Source organism: Triticum dicoccoides, chromosome 4B (genome assembly GCF_002162155.2).
Source record: "Triticum dicoccoides isolate Atlit2015 ecotype Zavitan chromosome 4B, WEW_v2.0, whole genome shotgun sequence".
NCBI lineage: Eukaryota > Viridiplantae > Streptophyta > Magnoliopsida > Poales > Poaceae > Triticum > Triticum dicoccoides.
Window position 1 is genome coordinate 30,837,508 of NC_041387.1, and position 4,488 is coordinate 30,841,995.

A 4,488-nucleotide genomic window follows, 5' to 3' on the forward strand; every position below is an offset into this window, starting at 1 on the left:
CTTCTGTGACGCGCGATTTATCGTCATGGAAGTGGACACTTCCGTGATGATAATTTTGGTAATTTCATGGAACACTTCTACGACAGCACAGGTATGACTATCTTGATTCTGTCATAAAATCGTCATGAATGTACATGCATGACAAAAAATGTGACCTACTGTTACAAACATGTATCATCACGGAAGTGTATTTTTTTGTAGTGTATATAGTATCCCCACCGTCAAACTCCTATGGCTAAGTGAAAGTGTTAAAGCTATATAGTCCGATTGCTTGGTTCGCCGCGCTATCACCTCCTTAACGGACCAAGACGTTGGATCAAGTGTGACTACATGTTTTCTTGAACACCCCCGCATTATATGCGTGGGGGCTGAAGCCGACGACTGCAAACTTTCAGGTTATATACATACATAAACGGCCGCATAGGAGGCATTATAATACTTTCGAGCAAAAGTATAAACACAACGGATATTTCATTCGGAGCTCGGGCTCATCTGAACCTGAAATCATCACCGCTCAGTAGCATGTGGATGTGTGTCGGTTGCTGTATATCTGTCAGGTATAGAAGATGCATTGTTGGCAAATATAGTCTGTTCGTGGCCGCATTAATTGGAATGACAGACGGTAGGAAGAGGCGGAACAGCTGAGCCTACACGGCTCAGTTAATGCACTGTACCAGGCTGAGTCGTGGCTCAGCAGCTGTAACGGCCACCCGGCGTCCGCGTTTGGCTTAGCCACAATTATTTATGCGGGATTATGTCAAAGTCCACTTAATTCTACGTGGCTAATGTGACGTCCACATACATATGATTCATGTGTACTTTCTTACACCTCAAAAGTGAATGCCGCCTTGAGCTCAAGGCTGCTGCTCGGCTAAACGCTACACCCTATCTAGTTTTACACACCCTTTGAACATTAAACTTGGAGAGATTAAGTGGACAATTTGCAAGATTGAAATCAAAATAGAACAACACGATACAAGTGCAAGATGTCAGCATTCACGCTTGGTATTTTTCATACAGGTGTTTATCACACAACATCATGCCAATGTTAACCAAATCTACAGATGGCACAACACCATATGCCAATGTTAACCAAATCTACAGATGGCATGGCAATATACCAAAACTCATGATATTACACCGAGGGAGATGGTAAGCTCCCAAGGAACAAACAGATTGTCATGTTTCAGATTTTCTGAAAGACCCATGGAATGTACTCAGATTTCAGATTTTCATTCGGAGATAGATCAAAAGATGTACACAAGATGTATTGGAACGTGGGCTAAACACCCAGGTACATGCACCATGAAGTACACTGGACAAGCAAACCTGCATCACCGCAACTGTGAATATGTGGCATCGCTTTTCCAAGCAAAGCAGAACAAAAATTAGGCAGAAGATAATTAGGCATCACAAGATCTGGAGAACTAAAAAGACAACTAGCTGACTGGTTGTACCATGATTCAAATACTTAAGGCAAAATCCAACAAAGTTTATAATCTACCAACTAGAACATACAACCTGGACACAAAAGATGGTGCAACACCACACAGGATCCATGTTGTTAGCTTGGCAAAATAAGAGGAAAATCTTTAATTGTGATATGTCTAGCTCACATAGCATTCATAACTAAGCATGCCAGTGTAAACAGTACCATTCATAATTAAACCCACAAGAGAGAACTGGGGCTAATTTGTCCCGCTGCAGCTTCAGTGCTAATTTGGACAATTAATCTCCTTCTGCCTTCGTTTCTTCTCCTGCTTCTCCAACCTATAATGCAAACACAGGTGATCAAAAGAAAAATCAAATAACACAATTACTGTCACAGGGAACATGGAGGGCGAGGGACTTACTTCTCTTGCTCTTCAATAGCATTACACCTGTTGTTTCTGGTCCATGCATGGCTTCGCACATTTCCATTTGCTTGTCAACACCACTTGATCTTTCGACACACTCTTCTGAAATATTAAAATATGTCTGCCTATATCATTTGTGATATACATGATGACAAATATACATAAAAGTATACAATGTGAGCTTCGTTGCTGGTAAATGCAACCTCACAAATTGTCCTGTATCTTGTGAATTGTAGGTAAAAACTAGGCTAGCTAGAATTAAACATGCTTGTCAAGAAATTTTCAAGGTAGTCTCACAAAAAAATTTAGCTAAGATGGTCTCCATCAGCGAGCTGAGAAAGCGGGGTACACACAAGATTCATACATATCCCCAAACGCCATTCTCCATCTTTTGGTAGTAAGTACTCCCTCCATCCCATAATATCTAGAATGTAATGATTACTTATGTCAGTTAGTAATCCAAAAATCATCTTATACGCTACTAACTAGAATGTAATGCACCTTATGTCACATATGATTCTTTCATTTTGTACACTACATGTCACCATTAATTTGAAGCAGGAAATTGTCACACAATAAGCTAAGTTTCACCATGCAACCTGTGTGTTGTTTCTTGGGATGCATCATTTTTCATTCTGCCATCAAGTGATATGAAGTGACGAGGTTAACTCGATGTTCAAAGTGGTGTATATGCTGATAAGACATCATTTCTGTTCAAAAATAAATTAGTGATCTAAACGATCTTATATTTCTTTACAGAGGGAGTAAATATCAGGATGCACAAATAGGCACAAGAACAGCGATATCACGACACTCCCATAACTAGACATGTTAATATCTAGTATTAGTTTTGTGTGTCTCTGTTGACACTTCACATGTACGGGTTAATCTTGCATCCGTGTGTGATGCGTATCATCGCAGAAGGAAAACCATTTCTGGAGTAGTGTTGTTTATACGCACAGCAAGGGGATGCTATTGTAGTACATCACCAGAAAACAAGTAATAGTGTACATGACTTCCACCAAATACTACTGGTACATTAGTGCATGCATTTGGTGAAGAGCTGACAGGACCGTGGATCTATCTACATCCAAACCCAGTGCGTGTATCTCATCTGATCTGATCTCAGTGATCTGGTTGATGCAGTTGCTTACATAGAAAGATAAGAGGAGGAGGTCGAGGCGCAGGGGGCGGAAATGAAATGCTGACTAGCAGGAATGGTGGTGGAATATCAGATGGGACCACGCTTTGCATGGTGCCATGCTAACATTTCTCAAGAAACATATTCAAATGCTTTCAGTACTCACAAACCATCTATACAGAATTCCAGATACAAATTTGAAACACACTGTGAGAAACATGAAAGGCAAATTCAGTATGAATGGTGTGGCAGAAAATACAAAATCCTGAGTGACACTACTCACAATCAGTTTTTTGTCTTCTTTGTTTCAACGTGTGCACTTCGAGTTCAGACTTCATCTTTTAGCTGACTACACAAACACAACTCCTTACACTCGCCACTTTCCAATAATTTTAAGCAGCATCTATATGTCCGTTTCTAAATTCTGCATTATGTGACAAATTACGGTGTGGGAGCATAAGCTATCTTACCAAGATCTACCTGTTCGCATCCTACACAAGCCATATGAACGATCATCTTCATCCCGTTCATTCAGCTAGTCGAACTTACAGAAAGTATGGCAGCGAATTTCAAGGCGGCGTACGTCAAACAGAGTAGCGTTCAACAAAACAGTAAATAGCAGGTGCCCTGCAATGGCTAGCTTCAGGCCGCACCTGTTTGTCCATCCAGGCGCCTGTGGATTCACCTTCCTACCTGCCCTGCCTCGGAGAAGCCTCCCACCGGCGGCGGCCGTCGGCTTCCTACCTGCCCTGTCTTGCGCCGCCAACACGCTCGCCGCACCAGGAACAGGAACCGGGTCAGCGCTTGTGTCGGCAATCCGCTGGAGATCCGCCAGAGGAACCAGATCCGGGTGGTCCAAGCTGTCCGCATCGTAGTGGGAACCTGCAACACACAGCCATGGAGGGCGGCTTAGCCATGGTCAGGCGGCTCCCCTGTCGACCGGACTAGGAAAAACTGAATAACTGATAGATCTCCTAGTAGGGGAGGGTTCCCTTACATGTCGACAGAGTCCAGCAGGATCTTCCATCGCCGGTTAGCCGGAGCCAGCGCAGCCTTCCACAGCAGTGGGGGTGGGGGATAGTTGCCCGCGGCGGCGTCTGGTTTCTAGAACCACCGTGGTAAGGGTTTGCTACTACCTAACTCCTGTTCCACGGCTCATGGAAAAAAGTAACGTTCTGGGCCACGGACCAGCAAAGCACCGCGCGCCGACGGACGTGCAGCCAACGCACTGTTCGCTACGTACGCGAACCGCATAACGCTTTTCCGATGAATCAGCGCAGGCGTGTCAGACCGAGTTTTCTGAATCCCAAGACGAAAACCAACGCGAGGGATATTAGGAGCAGCTCAGCTCGTGCACCAAAGCGTTGCGTTATGAACACAACCTTTATAATCAAAATAGCATTGTCTTTACAATTGAGATACATGTCATTCGAACATGACACTCTTCGAGCACTGAGCCTCTATTAAACGGGCGCCTTCTAAGACTTCTTC

The 4,488-nt window shown here is 43.6% G+C and overlaps 1 long non-coding RNA gene across 2 annotated transcripts; it reads right to left on the reverse strand.

The window, feature by feature from the left end:
- Positions 1 to 1,420: 1,420 nt before the first annotated feature.
- On the reverse strand, positions 1,421 to 4,159 carry LOC119294792. 2 transcript variants are annotated; one of them, XR_005143548.1, is made up of 4 exons: positions 3,995 to 4,159; positions 3,651 to 3,879; positions 1,854 to 1,958; positions 1,421 to 1,770 (listed from the first exon to the last, which is right to left on the reverse strand). It is a non-coding gene; the product is annotated as an uncharacterized LOC119294792 (long non-coding RNA). The 2 variants fall into 2 exon arrangements; XR_005143549.1 differs by having other exon boundaries at positions 1,854 to 2,280.
- Between the last annotated feature and the right edge of the window lie 329 nt (positions 4,160 to 4,488).